Source organism: Sus scrofa, chromosome 9 (assembly GCF_054392235.1).
Source record: "Sus scrofa isolate SSC_HxYL_T2T_F1_AM1 chromosome 9, Sscrofa_HxYL_maternal_Yorkshire_Landrace_v2.0, whole genome shotgun sequence".
Lineage (NCBI taxonomy): Eukaryota > Metazoa > Chordata > Mammalia > Artiodactyla > Suidae > Sus > Sus scrofa.
The window spans coordinates 71,655,054-71,675,370 of record NC_139391.1 but is presented as its reverse complement, the minus strand read 5'-3'; the positions used below and the strand labels follow the sequence as shown (position 1 = coordinate 71,675,370).

The 20,317-nt window shown below is 43.1% G+C and overlaps 1 protein-coding gene and 1 long non-coding RNA gene across 39 annotated transcripts in view; both read right to left on the bottom strand.

Moving 5' to 3' along the window:
* SRGAP2 (SLIT-ROBO Rho GTPase activating protein 2) overlaps positions 1 to 20,317 on the bottom strand; it is a 279,310-nt gene that overhangs the window by 108,671 nt on the left and 150,322 nt on the right. The gene's annotated exons all lie outside the window — the stretch shown is intronic.
* Positions 13,699 to 19,454, bottom strand: LOC146399972 (uncharacterized). Its single transcript, XR_014815719.1, has 2 exons — positions 19,250 to 19,454; positions 13,699 to 18,181 (listed from the first exon to the last, which is right to left on the bottom strand). It is a non-coding gene; the product is annotated as an uncharacterized LOC146399972 (long non-coding RNA).

The window sequence follows — 20,317 nt, the reverse complement described above, 5'->3', positions numbered from 1 at the left end:
GCAAAGTTCAAACTCCTTGGTCGGACATTCAGGGCTCTTCTCAGGTTTGTTTCAAGTACCCCCCTCATAAACACTCGGATTTAGCCAAACGATTTTACTCACCACCCTCGGAAGGGTCCTCACAGATTCCTGTGCCCTCTTCTGTCCTGAAATCTGTCCCGTCCAAATGGAATATCCTTCTAGTCTAACTCCCCTGTCACACCCATAAACTCCTCACTTCTCCGTCTCTAATTATGAAATCGTTTTCATTCACTAAAAACCTTGGAGTTCCTGTCATGGCTCAGTGGTTAACGAATCTGATTAGGAACCATGAGGTTGCAGGTTCGATTCCTGGCCTCGCTCAGTGGGTAAAGGATCCGGTGTTGCTGTGAGCTGTGGTGTAGGTTGCAGACGTGGCTTGGATCCCACGTTGCTGTAGCTGTGGCGTAGGCTGGCGGCTACAGCTCCGATTAGACCCCTAGCCTAGGAACCTGCACATGCCGTGGAAGTGGCCCAAGAAATGGCAAAAAGACAACAAACAAACAAACAAGCTCACCTGTCGACTTACTGTATGTAAAGCATTCACTGTATCTGGCACATGATAAATCTTATATATTCTTTAAAGAAAGTGTGCTGTGGGCGGGGATATAATTTTTAATCAGTGGTGATGATGAAAATTGCATGTCTACTTTTCAAAAAATTAAATTGTGTCCTACATCACATTATGTATAAAAATTGATTTCATGGAGATGGCTTAAATACCATAAGGTGAAAGACAAAACTGTAAGATTTTTTTCTCTTTTCTTTCTTTTTGCTTTTTAGGGCTGCACCTGCGGCATATGGAAGTTCCCAGGTTAGGGGTCCAATCAGAGCTACAGTTGCTGGCCTGAGCCACAGCCACAGCAACGCCAGATCCGAGCCTCATCTGTGACCTACACCACAGCTCACGGCAATGCTAGATCCTTAACCCACTGAGTGAGGTCAGGGATCAAACCCTCAACCTCATGGTTTCTAGTCGGATTCGTTTCTGCTGAGCCATGATGGGAACTCCCAAACTCTAAGACTTTTAGAAGATAATACAATGGAATAGCTTCAAGACCTTAGGGCAGGAAGGATTTTTTTAAACATGGTAGAAAAAGCGCTAACCGTAAAGAAAAAACAGATACAATCACATCAAAATGATGAACTTTTAATAACCAGTAGAAAATACGAAAAGGGAAAAAAAAGACAAGACACAGTGTAGAAGAATATGTGTCTCCCCAAATAACCAAGGAAAGGATTACTATTCAGAATAGGCACTTCATAGGAATACATCTAAACGGTCAATAAAAATAAGAAAAGGTCCTCAAAACTCATTAGTAAGGAGGCTGTTGCAAATTAAAACCGATGTGACAATAGCTAAAATTAAAACAGTTCAAAGTTAACACTACAGCCAAAATGAAAAATTTGACCATACTAAAGATTGGCAAGGATGTAGAAAAATGAAACATTCACACAGTGCTGGCGGACATGAAAATTACTAATAACTACTTTGGGAAACAGTTTAGCATTCTATTTCTATTTATTTATTTTGTCTTCTTGTCTTTTTAGGGCCTCACCCGCAGCATATGGAGGTTCCTAGGCTAGGGGTCTAATCGGAGCTATAGCTGCCGGCCTCCGCCACAGCCACAGCAACACCAGATCCAAGCCTCGTCTTGGACCTACACCACAGCTCGGATCCTTAACCCACTAAGCAAAGCCAGGGATCGAACCCGCAACCTCATGGTTCCTAGTCGGATTCATTTCAATTGAGCTATGACGGGAACTCCTCAAAGGGACGTTTGAGGGACTGATAAGGTTCTATGTATTGACCTGTGTGGTTGGTTACTTCGGAGTTTGCTTTAGAATTACTCATTTATTATACACATATGTATTTACATACTTTCCTAAATCTATATTTCAAGTCTCAAAAACGGAAAACTGGAAGAGTTCCGTGATTGATTGGTGATATCAATCTACGATGCCTTGATAAGAGCTCTTTATGCAGATGTCTTCTTCCCTTTCAACTAGAGCCTAAGCTTCCAAAGGATCTGGACTATATTTTGCAATTAGTAATTAATAAAAGTAGTTAACTGTAGCTTACATTTACCTAATGCTTAGCGTAAGCCAACCATTTACAGGCATAACCTCATTTAATCTTTGTAATAACTCTATGAGGTAGTTATTATGATCACCATTATATAGATACTAAAGCTTGGAGAGGTTAAGTTATTTGTCTATGGAAACAGCTACGGAACGGTAGAGTTAGTTTGGTAGAGTTTGAACCCACAAACTCCTGTCCAATGCTATTTTGTCAGATCTGTATTTTCCTTATCTTGTACAATGCCTTGCAAAGAGTAAGTACCCAATAACTAAGTGAAAGTGAGAGGGTGAAGGGCCATAAACTTTCACAGCAAGAAAGAGAGGGATTAGATAAAAGAATATCCTTGATGCATCAGTTTTATAATCCTCAATACACACACACACACACACACACGTGTGTATATATATATACACGTATATTTATATATATATATACATATATATATATATATATAAAATTTTTTTTCTTTTTATGGCCACACCTGTGGCATATGGAAGCTCCCAGGCTAGGGGTCAAATCAGAGCTGCAGCTGCAGGCCTACACCACAGCCACAGCAACACCGAATCCAAGCCCCATCTGTGATCTATGCCCCAGAGCCTGCTGCAGTGCCAGATCCTCAATGCACTGAGTGAGGCCAGGGTTTGAACTTGAACCCTCACAGAAACAATTTGGATCCCTAACCCACTGAGCCACAATGGGAACTCCAGGTATATATATATATAAGGTTATGATACCATCTGTTGCAAAGAGAATCATACAGGTAGAGCTATAAAAAGAAGCTGCTAGGGTATTCTAGTTAGAAGGAGAGAATCCAAAACTTAGCTTTAAATCCATTTGCTGTATTTGGAGGGTTGGTGGTTCAAAGGGCAAATGGCAAGCACTTGTCTCAAGAAGCACCCTGGCCACAGCGCAGACAGAAATGAGCCAAGGGGTGACCGATTCCTGCTTTCCCACCCTTGCAGGATCTACCTGTTCTTTGCTTTGGTCTTGGGACTTCAGAATGAATGGAATGAGGATGGGGGTAAATGAGCCATGTCTTGGGGGCACTGCTCAAAGTTCAGGCAGCAATCTTCTTGGGGAGCCCCAAGGAAGGGAGTGGAAAGAAGGCTTAAGACAATGGGTGCTTTCAGGAGTTCCCTTAGTACCTGGAGGAGAAGAGAGAAGCAGAGGGAATGTTCAAAGACCCAGGGGAAAGGAAAGCACTTTTTGGTCCACTCCAAAAACAAGGATTGTTGTCTTGTTTATTTGTTTGTTTGTCTTTTTAGGGCCGCACCAGCAGCATATGGAGGTTCCCAGGCCAGGGGTCGAATCAGAGCTGTAGCTGCCGGCCTACACCACAGCCACAGCAACGCAGGATCTGAGCCACGACTGTGACCTACACCACAGCTCACAGCAATGCTGGATCCTTAACCCACTGATTGAGGCCAAGGATCGAACCTGTATCCTCATGGATGCTAGTCAGATTCGTTTCCGCTGAGCCACAACGGGAACTCCCCCAAACAAGGATTGTGATCAAAGAATCAGTTGCTGAAGTTAGAGCCCAAAGAAAGCAACCACGGGCCTCCCCGCATTCCTGCCTTTCCATGCCAGGCTGTCCTCTCCCCCTGATCATCCCCACCCCCCACCCCAACTCCTGGGGACAATTGAGCTGTGTCTCTGCCATGTGTGGAGCTGCAGGTCATGGCCATATTTAACGAGAACATTCATTCTTCACAGGCGCTACAGGGCTCCTCAAAACGCCCTTTGTGTCACTGCGCCTTTCTCTCCACCCCCCTTGACACTAATTTAATCAAGATGTCCTCGCTCGTAGATGGAGCGGACCCGTCAGTTCCGCGTTCTTTGCGGCATTAAGGCTTCGAAGCAAAATATGTAGGGTTGAAACCAGCAAGTTGAGGGGATGGGGGTCAGGATCTCCAAGCCAGAGCATGTCGACCTTTCTGTGTAAACCCCAGGCATAAAGAGGGCAGTAGGTTTGGGACAGACGCTTCTAATTTCTAATTAACCCTAAATATTCTGGAGAGCCTGAGAAATATTTTCTTAGGCAAACACACAGACACTCAGAAGCAAAACCAAACCAAACCCAAACTGAAAACAAAGAAAAAGAAAAAAGCCAGGATTTAAGCCTCAGCACGATTTCCAGAATGCAGAACTAGCAAAGAGAGCTTGTCACCGTTACTTCTGCTTGTTCTCTCCTAGTTTCCCCTCCGCTCCCCCATAATTTGGCAAAAATCTGAAAATGTCCATCACCTTACCTACAAGCCAGATTTTAATTCAGATGTGCCTTTCTCTGCTGCTTCTCTAGACCACAGCCAGAACTGAATCTCAACATTGTGGGAGGGAATTAAACGAGTAAGAAAAATAAACAAAGAACCCATCTGGAGCCCTGGGTCCCTGCCCGGGGTTACCTGATTCCTATCCCGAGGTTCTTTTCCTGGGCTGTGGTATCTCCCCCAAAGGGGCCTCACTGTTCATCACCACTTTCCTGAGTTGATGTGTGGATGCCCAGCTGAGCCTCTGAAACCTGAGTCTGGTGGGCCAGGAGTCAAATTCAAGAAAGGCATGAGGCAGGGGAACTCAGACAACCTAGCTGAGGAACTGATTTGGGTATGTGTTGAAATTCCTCTCGTCAACCACAGATCCATTTTGTCATGACCTCCCGCTGGGGACATATAACCCATTCCCTCCATTTATCTGCTTGCCAGTTTAATCAGCTCCCATCACCATGGACAGAAAAATAGTCAAAGGACTATTGTTTCACAACCCATGAGGACATTTTCAGAAACCGAGCAAAAGAGGGGTGTATCCTCCACAGCTTTTGGAGCAAAAAGACCCTGGAGTTCAAGTCCATCTCCTCTTGCCTAGATCAAGTAAGCAATTGGCCTGGGGTCAGGAATAACCCTAAATGCTTAGGCTAATCCCTAAATTCTCATGTAATTCTGTAAACCCAATTAACCCCCCAGCCATGAAAGACTGAAATGATTTTCATCCCCCTTGCAAAGCTGTGCTAAAAAAGTTCACTACCCTCTAATAAACAAACATCTTCCCCGGGCGGCTTCTAAAGGTAAGAACTGAGCCTCTGCCCTTTCTTCGTCCCTCTTTTTGTTGATTTGCATTTTTTTTCCTCTCTTTTCCTGGAAAAACTAATAAGAAATGCTTCCTTGATACTGTCAAATCATGACCATGGCCTCTAGCCCTGGATTTTATGTTTCAGCAGAAAGCACTTATTCTAACCCCAAAGAGTATACCAGCTAAGTTGGCAGAAATTTGGGGAAACAGCCAATGGATGCGGCCTCAGAGATAACGGAGAACAGTATCTCGTCTTATCACAACCTATAACCAAAGAGCAAGCACATCTGCACTGGGGATTAGAAATGGCTCTGGGCTGAACCAAACATATTAGGTCCAAGCATTGTCTAGGAGAAGCAACAACTTGCGAAACTTCATTTAAGGAGTACAATATATTTAATAAGGTCAATATATTTAATAAAGTCAGCTACAATATATTTAATAAAGTCAGCTACTCTAGCTCTTAGAAGAGTAACCCAGCAGTTATCTAGAGAATTTTTTTCCTATCAGAATTTTTCCAGCATTTAAATCTGTAAGCCCTGTGCATTTTGATTCCAAATCTAGCTGGAATATCTCTCCCCTCTTTTCCCACTGTCCTCATTCAGGACCCCATCATCTCTTACATGAACTATGGAGACAGTCTTATTATAACTGTTTTTGCTTTTTTTTTTTTTGGTCGTTTTGGCTTTTCTAGGGCCGCACCCACAACATATTGGAGATTCCCAGGCTAGGGGTCTAATTGGAGCTGTTGCTGCCGACCTACACCACCAGCCACAGAAATGTAGGATCCGAGCCGTGTCTTTGACCTACACCATAGCTCACGGCAATGCCGGATCCTTAACCCACAAGCGAGGCCAGGGATCGAACCCACATCCTCATGGTTCCTAGTCAGATTTGTTAACCATTGCACCACGATGGGAACTCCTGTTCTTGCTTTTCTAATTGCTCTCATACCCACACGTTTCAGAGTAATCTTTCTCAAAGGCAAATTGGTCCATAGTACTCTCTTGGTGACCCATTACTTGAACTGTTTCAGTTAAGAAGCATCTACAGAGGCTAAAAAGTAGTGGTCAGGAGTTCCCTGGTGGCCTAGTGGGTTAAGGATCTGGCATTGTCACTGCCGTGGTTCTGGTCACTGCTGTGGTGCAGGTTTGATCCCTCCACATGCTGCAAGGGCAGACCAAAAAAAAAAAAAAAAAAAAAAAAGTACAAGGGCAAAGATGAGGAGAAATAGGATATTTACATTGTCTCAAAGATTCTCTTCACAAGATATTTGGAGGGCAAAGGGTAAGAAAGTAACTTATGGTAAAGAAATCTGGCAGACATCTACCTTAACCAAGGGATCAGGATGATGACACCAGTGACGGGGGGTGGGGGGGACGGATATTTGGAAGTGGCTCCTGATATAACACCTAGTATCACTTCTAAGGTATTCTTGCTAAAACCACTTAATCAGATCTAATTGTGAGGAAATAGCAGTCCAACTAAAATCTAGGGAACTTCTACAAAAAAAACCTGGCCAGCCCTCTTTAAAAGTGTGAGTTATGAAAGGAGTTTCCTTCGTGGCACAGTGGTTAACCAGTCTGACTGGGAACCATGAGGTTGCGGGTTTGATCCCTGGCCTTGCTCAGTGGGTCGAGGATCTGGCGTTGCCATGAGCTGTGGTGTAGGTTGCAGACGTGGCTCAGATTCTGTGTTGCTGTGGCTGTGGTGTAGGTCGGCAGCTACAGCTCCGATTAGACCCCTAGCCTGGGAATCTCCATATGCCATGGGAGCGGCCCTAGAAAAGGCAAAAAGACAAAAGAAAAAAAAATAAAAGTGTGAGTTATGAAAGATAAAGGAAGACAGGGAAAAGTTATCGATCAGAGGGGACTAAGGAGACGTTAAACTTAGCACAACGGGTGGCCCTGAACTGGACCCTGAGCCAGAAACTGGACATGAGGGGGGCAACTGGTAACATTCAATTTAGATCCCTAGATTAGGTAATAGTGTTGCACTAGTGTTCATTTCCTGATATTGATCATTATTCTGTGGTTATATGAGGTTTTTTTTTTTTTTTTTTACAGCCACACCCACCACCTATGCCACAGCTTGTGGCAACGCCAGATCCTTAACCATCTTAAATGAGGCCGGGGATTGAACCCACATCCTCACAGAGACAATGGAGGGTTCTTAACCCACTGAACCACAATGGAAACTTCGGTTATATAAGACTTTAATACAAGTAGAATTAGGTGATGGGTATACAGGAATTTTTGAACAGCTTTTTGGCAACTTTTCTCTAAGACCGAGAACGAAAAGTTAAAAAACCCGCAATACCATTATGAGGCTTTCCCTTTGCTGGCTTCAGAGTGTAAGCTCTTTAGTGAGGTGTGCAAGGCAGGCCTGCCTCTTCAGCTGCATCATCTGCCATCTCCTGCAAGGGTCCTGTGCTCAGCCATCCTCACCCATAGCACTTAGGATTCTGGAACTCTGTTTGCCTGTCTTCTGTATAAGCTGTTCTATCTCCCAGGAATCCCTGTTCACCACCAGCCCCCTGCTCTCTCCTCCCCAAGGCTCAAAGGACTTCATAAAGCAAACCTCAGCTCATGCTTTCCTCCACTGTAGAACCTGTTATTACCCTGCATTCTCACTGCTTATTTGCATGTCTGGTTCTCCCACTAGATGCTGTGCTCTTAGGTCAGGGGCCTGGCCATGCCACCTTCCCAGCCCCTGGCAATGCCAACGCAGAGTCCGAACTCCAAAACTATTTGTTGAGCGAATGTATTGCCTTCACTTAAAACCATGATAATACCCACATCTATATACTATCCAATGGTTTACCAAGCACTTTCATAAACATTGCTGCACTTCATTACAGAATTTCAGGGATATTTCTTAGAAAGATGAATCCAAACCCTTATTTTAACAGATTAGAAAGCCAAGCCTTAGAAAGGTTAAAAAGTGGGGTTGCACTGTGAGTCAGTGTGAAAGCTGGGACAAGACCCTCACTCCCGAGCAGGGTCTTTTTTGATCTGTAAACTACAACAGAGGCCTCCCTCCTCCAAACCAACAAAACAACACAGCACGCAGGCAGGCAGAACTAGGCCTGGCATGGCGCTGGGGGAAACATTTACTAAACGCTTGTTAAAACGAACTGAATCAGGAGTTCCCATTCGTGGCTCAGTGGTTAACGAACCCAACTAGCAACCATGAGGTTGCAGGTTCGATCCCTGGCCTTGCTCAGCGGGTTAAGGATCCAGCGTTGCTGTGAGCTATGGTGTAGGCCAGCAGCTACAGTTCCGATTCAACCCCTAGCCTGGGAACCTCCATATGCCGTGGGTGCGGCCCTAAAAAGGCCAAAAAAAAAAAAAAAAAAAAAAAAAAAGGCAAAAATGAACTGAATCACCAGGGAGCAGCAGCATCACGATTCCTTCCTTCCTTCTGGTTGCACCTGAAGAAGGTGAGACTCTCAGGCCTGGCCTAACCAAGATGCCCGATGGCATCTTGCAGTCGGGAAAGCACAGCTGGAATATGCAGCCTTCAGTGAGGGCTGGGTTTCTACCTAAGAGACCTTTGATCCTGAAAGAGCAGGAGGCTGGCTTTCCTTGAAGGCTGGTGGGAGGAGGAGGCAGAGATTCTGCATCGCCCCGAGCTATGTGGTATCAGGCCAGAGGCGATGCGCTCAGATCACATCCTTACATCTCACCTGGGGAAGGAAGCCCATCCCTCGTGTCAAAAATCATCTGCTCTGATTACAACACCCTTTTTAATCTTCCTGGCCCAGGAGAGGATATGCGCTGATAACTTTAATAATGCCAGCAGGTACAATTAATTTCCATTCCTGCTCTTCATACACGGTTATGTGAAGGGGACTGGAAGGACACAATTAAACTCCACTGGGGCTTCAGCCTGCAGCTCTGAAGCAGAAAGACTGCTCAGAACCCAGCACGGAAAACCTCCCTCTGCAGTTGGGCCGATGTTGACCTACGAGTGCTTGAAAGGCTTGTGTGGCCTCGGGGACAGGGGTCAATGAAATTGAATCACGTTTAAAAGCCCAGGCAGTGTCAAAATCAAATTTATGGTTACCAAGGGGGAAACGCAGGGGAACGGATACATTCAGAGTTGGGGATTAACATACATACTACTATATAACCAACGAGGACCCATCATATAGCACAGGGAACTCTACTCAATACTCTGTAATCATCTATGTGGGAAAAGAATCTGAAAAAGAACGGATAATACATATATATACTATATATATATATATGCATATATATATACAGGGATCAAACCCACATCCTCATGGCTACTAGTCGGATTCATTTCCTCTGTGCTACAACAGCAACTCTCGAGTGTGGAAGGTTTTGAACGCTAGCTCAGGGAGCTATATATGCACATATATAAATATATGTGCAGTCTATTTCTCAGACGAGAATGTAAGCTCCATGCAGGCAAGGACTTTCTCTGTTTTACTATCTGCTGTATGACAGTGCCTACCACATGCCTGAGACATGGGAAGCACACTGCAAATGGTGGTTGAATGACTAAAGGAATTTTGATCCTCTCTAGCATTTACCTCCTTCCACCTCCTATCAGGTTACTCTGCACCACATACACCTTGTTGGCTATGCCTCTTAATAAACCCCCTTCTTTCAATTTCCATTGCCATTATCCAAGAATTGGTTTCTATTACCCCCTGGATTATTGTACTAGGCTCCCAAACAGTTTCTTCTACCCCCAACCACACTGACCACTGCCACCAATGCCACTGTAAACCACAGTTTTCAATCTTTCACCTGCCCTAACTAAAATGTGAACAGCCCTCTCTTTGAGCAGTGGCTTCAGCTCCCTGAGCTAGCATTCAAAACCTGCCACACTCAGGAGTTGCTGTTGTAGAATAGAGGAAATGAATCTGACTAGTAACCATGAGGATGCGGGTTCGATCCCTGGCTTTGCTGAGTGGGTCGGGGATCCAGCTCAGCATTGCCATGAGCTGTGGCGCAGGTTATAGATGCGGCTTGGATCCCGAGTTGCTGTGGCTGTGGCGTAGGTTGGCAGCCGCAGCTCTGATTTGACCCTTAGGCGCCATGCTCACCCTGCAATTCCTCCCCTTGCTAGCCAATAGAAAGTCTCTTCTGCTGTCATACGGGTCTCAAGGGTGGCACCTCTAATGGGGACAAAGAGATAGGAGAGGAAGTTGGCACCAGGTAACTTGGAAATATTCAAAAGATATTTCCAGAAGATAAAAAATTGATGGATAATTAGGCATATTGGCAGCATATACTTAAAAGAACATCAGCCCGATTCTTTCCCATGTATGAAGCTTGCCTGACTCACCTTTTGTGAATCTGTGCATTTTCCAAACCCCTATAGACAACCAATTATCTGTACCATTCATTAAATTGATGTCTAAAGTTGTAACCTGCTTCTGGAGGCTATGGTCTGTCTATCCATCTGAGATGTAAGAAATCTAAGATCCGAACCATGATTTAGGCTTGTTCTGAAGCCCTTTTATAGCGCCAAGTTGAATATTGAGTAGCTATAGACAATCAAATAGTATTTATTAAATCTTGTATTTATTTCACTTTATTTTTTTACGGCCGCATCTTCGGCATTACGGAAGTTCCCGGGGCTAGGCGTCGAATTGGAGACGCAGCTGCAGGCCTCAGACACAGCCACAGCCACACCAAATCCCAAGCCACATATGTGACCTATACTTGCAGCTTCCATAACCCACTGAGCGACATCAAGGATGGAACTTTCGTCCTCAAAGAGACAATGTCAGGTCCTTAACCCACAGGAGCCTGCGTCAGGTTCCGCCACAGTGGGAACTCCAAAAGCAGTGCTCTCTCTCTCTCTTTTTGTTGCTTTTTAGGGCCACACCCATGGCATATAGAGGCTCCCAGGCTGGGGTTGAATCAGAGCTACAGCTGCTGGTCTACACCACAGCCACAGCCACATCAGATCCAAGCCACCTTTGCGACCTACACCACAGCTCATGGCAACGCCGGATCCTTAACCCACTGAGCAAGGCCAGGGATCGAACTCGCAACCTCATGGCTCCTAGTCAGATTTGTTTCTGCTGTGTGACGATGGGAACTCCATTTCTCTCTCTTTATAAAGAATCCCTGAAAGAAAAATCAGGTGGACTCTGCAGTTTTCCTGCCGGTGAACTCAAAGACTCAGAAAGGCCACTGACTCACAGAGCCACAAAAGAGAAAACTTTTTTCTACTCTCCACCCTTGAAATGGACATCAAAAGGAAAACAAGGTCATGGGAAGAGGCAAGGCAGGAAAGGATGCGATGCTTATGTGGGCAGAAGGATTGGATTATCTTGGCTGTGGAGAACATGATTAAAGCTAGAGACTGGATCTCCCAGTTTGCTTTCTGCATTTCCTTGCTACCTTACATGATAACACATCGCTGAAAAAGATCAGCTTAGAGAGGCAAGGACCACCCCAGCAGGGAGATGGTGCAGGGGCACACTCTTCTACTTGGCCATGACTAAAGCCCTGTAGAGCACTTTCTTTCCTTGTTTCCTTTTTAACTTCATTAAGGAATAATTAACAAACGTAACTATATAATTAAAAAAATTTTTTGGCTTTGCCTTTGGCACGTGGAAGTTCCAGGGCTAGAAAACCCAGGCCACAGCAGTGCTAATGCCAGATCCTTAACCCACTGAGCCACCAGGGAACTCCTGCATATATTTAAAGTGATGATATGATATACATATATATTGCAGAATGATTACCAAGATCAAGATCATGAACTCACATAGTTAACTCTTTGTGGGTGTGTGTGTGTGTGTGTGTGTGTGTGTGTGGTGAGAAGGTTTAAGATCTACACTCAGCAATTTCAAGTACACAGCACTGTATTATGAACTATACGTTATTCATTAGATCCTCAGAACTTATTTCTATAACTGAAAATTTGTGTCCTTTAACCCTTTACTCCATTTCCCCTTTAGCCCCTTGCAACGACTATTTTCTTCTCTGTTTCTATGAAATTTGACTTTTTTTTTTAAAGATTTTATATATAAGTGACATCATATAGTATTTGCTTATTTCGCTTAGCATAATGCCCTCCCAGTTTATCCATGGTGTCACAAATGGCAGGACTTCCTTCTTTTCATGGCTGAATAATATTCTATTGTACCTATACATATACGCACACTGTACACATACACATACACCACACATTTTCTTTATTTATTCATCTGTCAAAGGACATGTAGGTTATTTCCCTATCTTGGCTATTATGAATAATGCTGCAATGAAAACAGGAGTGCAGATAACTGATCGGATACTGATTTCAATTCCTTCAGGAGTGGAATTGCTGGATCATAAGGCAGTTCAATTTGTAATTTTGTGAGCAAGTGTTGTACTCTTTTCCACAGCAGCTGTACCAATCTACGTTCCCATCAACAGTGAATAGGAGGTCCCTTTTTCCACATCCTCACCAACATTTTTTATCTCTTGGCTTTTTGATAATGGCTGAGCCCTTTCTTCTCAGGTTTTATGAAGTCGTGCACCACTCTGGGAAGGAAGAGCGAGAGCACGGACTAACACGCTCCAGGGTAAAGATGAGGAAACTGGAACCTAACGTGGTGAAGGCGCTCCACTGAGCCAGCCAGGTCTGAGATCGGAGACAATGAGGAAGACAGAAGGGGAGGAAAAGGGGAAAGAAGCAGAGGGGAAATCCTCTCTCCTTGCCTTGTATCAAATGGAAGTAGGGTATTTCCAAATGAAAGCACAGGCCACCCAGGCTTCCTATAAACAAGTGACTTTTTTTCTTTCTTTTGTCTTTTTATATCTGCACTTGCAGCATATGGAGGTTCCCAGGCTAGGAGTCTAATTGGAGCTATAGCTGCCGGCTTACGCCACAGCCACAGCAATGTGGGATCCAAGCCGTGTCTGCAACCTATACCACAGCTCATGGCAATGCCGGCTCCTTAACCCACTGAGCGAGGCCAGGGATAGAACCCGCAACCTCATGGTTCCTAATCGGATTCGTTAACCATTGAGCCATGATGGGAACTCCTTTTTTTTCTTTTTAATGATTTTTATATTTTCCATTATAGCTGGTTTACAGTGTTCTGTCAATTTTCTACTGTACAGTAAGGTGACCCAGTCACACATACATAATATGCATAAGTGATTAGATATAGTTCCCAGTGCTACACAGCAGGATCTCATTGCTTAAACAAGTGACTTCTGAGAAGATGCCAAGGAGAGTCTGGATTGCTTCTGGACATATCAGAACATGGTCCAGCAGAGAGTCAAGACAACATAGCCAAGGAACCATAAGAAATGTATGACCGAGCTGTGGAATGGCCAGCAGACGGAATGTCATCTAGTCATTAAAAACAATGTTTTGAAAGAGGATGCCATGACATGGAAAAAATGTTCACTTCAAATGGTAAACGGGAAAAGTTATACTAAACTTAATATACAATGTAGTCCTAAATTTTCCAAAGAAAAGTGTGCATAGAAAAAAGATCAGAAGCAAATGTACCAAAATATTAAACTGATTCTAAGTAATCATTATTTTCTTTTTATTATTTTTGTTTCCTCCACAATGTCTTGGAAGAACATGAATTACATATTTTACAACTGGGAAAAAACCTCAGCGAAAGGGTTTTTTGTTTGTTTCCAAATCAAAGGAAACAGAAAATAAAACCAGAGAATGTTGCTTCTTGGTCTTGTCCCTGGGCCTTAACAATAACCACTTAGCTCAACAAGAGGATGATTCCAAGAGCTCACGAGTTCATGAGGAAGTGCCTATGGTCTCTCAAAGGCAAGAATCAGCGCAGACAATTAAAATTAGCCCATAACTGAAAGTTTCATTGTGGGTACATACTAGGAAAAGCTGGATAGACCCAAATGATTTGTGGAGCATTGAGTCAATGAAGAATACAAAACAAAACAAAAACTAAGGGCTGTGCAGGATCAGGTAGAAAAATCCTGAAATTAGCAGGTTGGCCTATACCACAGCCACAGCAACGCAAGATCCAAGCTGCATCTGCAACCTACACCAGAACTCAGGGCAATGCCGGATCCTTAACCTGCTGAGTGAGGCCAGGGATCGAACCCTCAACCTCATGCTTCCTAGTTGGATTCGCTTCCTCTGTGCCACAACAGGAACTCCACAATCTGTCTTTTTATTATCATATCTTTGCTTCTTCTATTTCCTAATTTCTGTGATGCACATGTGCTACAAAATTTTAAAAGATTATTCAAATGAAGAGAGAGCAGGGAGGAAGAGAGAGGAAAAAAGAGAAGAGGAGAAGAGGTAGAGAAAAGGGAGAGGGAGATGAGAGGAGAGAAGAGGGAAACAGGCAGAGAGAGAAGCAGGTCTTGAATTCACTATCCTTAAAGCTCAGATTGCGACCAGGTTCAACAACCTGATCTGGCAATAAGGGTACCACCTATAAATCCCGAAACATGGGTGGCAGAGTGATGTAGGAAAAAGACATGGGAGTTCAAATTCCAGTGTCACCCCTTCTTGGTCTTACAAGAGTATTTTACCAGTGTGGGTTTTAATTTTTCAACTCTACAGAAAGAAGAAAAATAACCTTCCAATATAATGTTCAGAGCAGCATTATTCAAAATAGCCTCAAACTGGGAACTTATCCCAAAGTCATTAACAGTAGAATGGATGAAAAAACTGAAAGTCTCATGTGCCAGGAACCCCTTCCTCATCCCCAGGCAAAATGGGACTGCTGGTCATTCTAGCTGCTGCACACCCTATGGGAGATAGAATTTGAAGTTCAAAGTCTGCCAGGTTCGAGGGCTTCAGAAACATCCTGGGCTTTCCATGGAAATCCCAGAAAGGCCATACCTTAAGTAATTCAGAATGTGTTCCAGGACTGAAGGCAAAACCAAAATGGGCCCATTTTAACAAAGCATAAAACGAATTCCCCACAAGCTCAAGGTGATCAACCAGTGGTTTAACAGCCTCCTAGAAAAAAACTTAGCAAACTTCAGAGGAAGAGAAACACATTTAGAGTCTCAATAATGACATCTATGATGCCCAGTATGTCATAAAAAATTAGTAGATGTGGAAAAATAAAGAAATGAGATCCCTGGTCAAGAGAAAAATCAACAAATAGAAACAGAACCACAGATGATGTAAATGTAGAGTATAGCAGATAAGAATTTCTCAATAATTGTGCAATATGTTTTGAAAATAATGGGTGAAGAGAAGGGAAATTATATGGACTCTATAAAAAAAGAACCAGATGGAAACCATAAAACTAAAAAATATAATATCTGAAATAAAAAAATATAATATCTGAAATTAAAAAATATAGTATCTGAAATAAAAAAAAATCACTGGATAGTATGAAAGCAGATTGGATACAACACAAGAGAGGACTGGTAAACTTTAGAAATCATCTAAACTGAAGCCCACAGGGAGAAAAATGCTTGCCTCGATGACCTATGGGACTGTATCAAGCAGTCTAACAAACATGCAACTGGGGTCAAAGCAAGAAGAGAGAACAGGACAGAAAAATATTTGGCAGGATTTTTCCCAAACTGAGGAATAACCTCTACCACAGATCCAGGCTATGTAGATATTATACTTATCCAAGTCAAATTAAAAAAAAAAAGACCATCATAATTAGACTCATTATGGTCAAATTGCTGAAAACCAAATACAAGGTATTAAAAGCAGCACCCTCCCTTCAGGTCGCCAAACATTACATCCAGGGGAACAACAATAAGACTCACAGCTGATTTCTCCTAAGAAACCAACCCATTCTCATTGGAAACCAGGAAAGAAAAAAAAGGCATATTTGAATTGTTGAAAGAATTATATAGTTCCATTTATATATATATTTTTTCAAAAACAGAAAATACTTATATTGTATTAGAAGTCGGGATAGTAGCATTCAGGGGGTAATGAATGGAAGGGGATAAAAGAGGGGACTCATGGAATACTGGTACTTTTCTTTATCTGGGTAATAATGACACATTTGTTTTCTGTTTGTAAAAATTCATTGACCCATATACTTTACAACATGTGCATTTTCTCTTATGGAAAAGGTAGGGAAAAAAAACCCTTGCAACATACATGAAAAGACTAGAGAAAATACATTTCGAGCCTACTAGAGTGTATCATATTTATAGTAAGCATTTTATGAAAGCTTGTTATTTATCTTTATCATCCTCCTCCTCCTCCTCCTCCTACAGAAAGTTTTGGGAGACCTAAGTGGACTAAAAAGAACGGAAAAGTCTAAGCTCTCTGGGAGCAAATCTTATGCCTCAATTTGATTTTAAGCTCTCTATAGCACCAAGCATAATGCCATGCATATATATAGTTTTCACTAAAATATTTATTGACTACATGCTTAAGTTTAGGGTAGTATTCAAATATGTACAAAGTTGGAGTTCCCTGGCGGCCCAGAAGATTAAGGATCTGGCATTGTCAATGCTGTGGCTCAGGTCCCTGATGTAGCATGGGTTCCACCCCCAGTCTAGGAACCTCTACATGTCGAGGGTGTGGCCAAAAGAAAGAAAGAGAGAAAAGGAAAGAAGGAAGGAAGGAAGGAAGGAAGGAAGGAAGGAAAGAAAAGAAAGAAAAAGAAAGAAAGAAAGAAAGAAAGAAAGAAAGAAAGAAAGAAAGAAAGAAAGAAAGAAAGAAAGAAAGAAAGAAGGAAAGAAAGAAAGAAAGAAAGAAGGAAAGAAAGAGAAAGAGAAAGAGAAATGCAAACAAATATGTACAAAGTTGCATGTGGACCCTTTTGTTTTCTGTCCACTGCAGCTCTCTTTTCCATCCTCCATATTTTTAAATTGTTCTTCTGATTCTCTTCATCATCTTTTGATTTATCAATTTCGAAGTACCACTACGCCTTTGAATGTCCCAAACATAGCATGTGCTGTTTCAGAAGAGGCAGCCAGATACCTGAGAACTGAAACACCAAAAATGCAAACATATACACATATAAGCTAATCTAAGCCAAAGACAGCAGGCATCTTTGATGTGCACATTCCCTCTGAGCTGGATCTTCCTAAGTCCAAAAAAAGACTGGACCACCCAGGGAGCAGCCCCAAGGAGGAGGATACAGATGCAGCTGACCTAGTGTCGCAGAAACCAGAGCTAAAACGCCACGCACACGGCACTAGCTGCAGAGCTTCCCTCAGTGTTGCCTTTGGCAGCAAACCTGACGCCCCTTATCAGCAGAGATACCTTTGAAGTAGCTGGCAGCTTTCCATCCCCTACTCAAACAAGCTCAGCTTCACATCCTATTCATTTTTCCATAAAGGAGCTCTTCCTCAGATATTAAATGGGAGAATAAAGCTCAATGAATTGGAACAGATTTTTGATACCAACAAGATAAATTAGGCAATTGGAACACCTGGCTATACAGTGCTGCACAATGCGGCTGCTACTGCCCATGTTATGATATGGAAGAAAGTCAATCCATAACAGATACTGAGTTCCAAGGGGAGGGTGGGACTGGGGAAGAGAGGGAGGGGTAAATCGATGGTCCACGCCTTCTCCCAGAGATGTCTCCAGGTTAAATCCTTTGTCAGGAGCGCAGACCACAACCTTTGGAAATCCATTCTTCCTCCATTCATTCAATCTACGGTACCTACCAGGGACAATCAACTCTACCAGCATCATGGGTCACTTTTTCTCCTTTTCTTAGTTACAACAACAAAACCATAGGACATGCCTCCTTACTGAATCCTCATCCTTTCTCCTCACATATGCCAGACACGTGGACTCAAAGACTCCATAGGCAATCCCACCCAAAGGGGATATACAGGTAGGGAGATAACAAGAACTGTTTTTCACTTCAAATAGCCTTTATCCTCTTTCACTGTCAGACCCATTTCCTTGGTGCTAAGGAAACCCGACTGATCATGGCAATTCTCTTGTGATTGATCTAATGGGAAAAGGATAACGTTTAATACCGCAGGGCTCCAGAGAAAACTATTAATTGAGCCTCTTTTTTTTTGTTTTTTTTTTTTTTTTTTTGGCTTTTTAGGGCTGCACTCAGGGCATATGGAGGTTCCCAGGCTAGGGGTCGAATCGGAGCTATAGGTGACGGCCTACACCACAGCCACAGCAACGCAGGATCCAAGCCGCATCTGCAACCTATACCACACATACCTCACGGCAACGCCAGATCCTTAACCCACTGAGAGAGGCCAGGGATCGAACCCACCACCTCATGGTTCCTAGACGGATTTGTTTCCGCTGTGCCATGATGGGAACGCCAATTGAGCCTCATTATGTTTCTTTCTCAGCACCCTTCTTGCATCTCCCACTTTCTAAGGTGTTGACCTACTGACCTGAGGCCAGATTCACCCTTTGTCACCCTCTAAGAATAAAGTAGGGAAACCACAATGGTTTGCCTAGACAAATTGACCTGGAAGCTTCACCATCGTCTGGAACAGGGGAAAACATGCCTCACATCCAGAGAGACAGGATCTTATGGCTTCGGGTGTACCTCTGTGGTCTTGGGTTTTCCCCAAGATGGAAATCAGTACATCTACAGCAGTGGTTCTCAGGCGGCCCTGATTACATGCAAGAAACAATTGGGGGAGTTCCTGCCGTGGCTCAGCGGAAATGAATCTGATTAGTATCCATACAGCTCAGATCCTGCGTTGCTGCGGCTCCGGTGTAGGATGGCAGCTATAGCTCCGATTTGACCCCTAGCCTGGGAAGTTCCATACACCACAGGTGCGGACCTATAAAGCAAAACAAAACAAAACAAACAAACAAAAAAACCCCAAAACAAACCCAACCAACCAAACAACCCCTCCAAAACCCACACATTTATTTTCTTATGGTTCAGGAAGTCAGAAGTCCAAAACCAATTTCCCTGGGCCCAAATCAGATGTCTGCAGGGCCATGTTCCCTTAGAAGGACTTGGGGACAATCTGTTTCCTTGTCTTTTCTAGCACCTAGAGCTGCATTCCTTGGCTCACGGCCTCTTCCTCCATCTTCAAAGCCAGAGGCCTAGCATCTTCTGTCTGTGACTTTGCTTCCCTCCACTTCTCTCACAAGGCCTTCTCCTCTTTCACCTGCAACTGCCTCTACTTTTTGCTTATAAGGACACAAGTGACTGCATTTAGGACCCACTTAGGTAAACAAGCATAAAATCCCAACATAAGCTCCTCGAATTCATCACAAACACAAAGACTTATGGATAAAGCAAACCTTCACAGTTTCTAGCAATTGAGACATGGGCGTCTTCGGGATGGGCGTCTACAACAAGTGCTATTCTGAACATCCAGGTATGAGTCTTTGTGTGGGGATGTACTTTTATTTCTCTTGGATAAATACCTACCATAGATGGGTCCCATGGTAAGTACACATTTAACTTTATATGAAGCTGCCAAACTATTTTCCAAAGCAGTTGTACCATTTTACATTTTCACCAGTAACATATGAGAATTCCATCCGTCCTAACAGTTGGTATTGTCAGTCTCTTTAATTTTAACCATTCTCATGAGTATGTAGCGTATCTCCTTATAGTTTTAATTTGCATTTTCCTGATGCTTAATGATAGAGATTGAATATCTTCTCATGTGCTCATCAGCCATTTATACACACACACACACACACACACACACACACACACATATCTTCTTTAGTGATGTGTCTATTCAGTCCTTCTGCCTATTTTTTTTTTAATTTGGGGTATTTTGCCATCTTATTATTGAGTTCTATGCATCGCAAATATATTCTTCCAGTCTGTGGCTTGTATCTCGTTTTCTTAACAATATGTTTCCAAGAGCAAAAGTCCAAGAATTGATGAAATCCATTTTATCTTCATGACTCTTTTTTTTTTTTTTTTTTTGGCTGCACCCCTGGCATGTAGAAGTTCCCAGGCCATGGACTGAACTTGCACCACAGCAGTGACAACCCCAGATTCCTGACCCACTGAGCCATCAGGGAACCCCCTCTTCATGTTTTTTATATCCTAAGAAATCTTTGTCTCTTCAAGGTCATGAAGATTTTTTTAAAAAAACTTCCCAAGTGACATTCTTGCAAAGAAGCTGAGAACTACTGGTCTACTGGGAATCTGACCTATAGCTTTTTCGATTTAACCTGACTTTCTGCCATAGGGTAATAAACGTAAAACAGGAGTACGGTTACCTGAAATACCATAAAAAGAAGCATGCAATTCAGAGTCCTAGGACTATC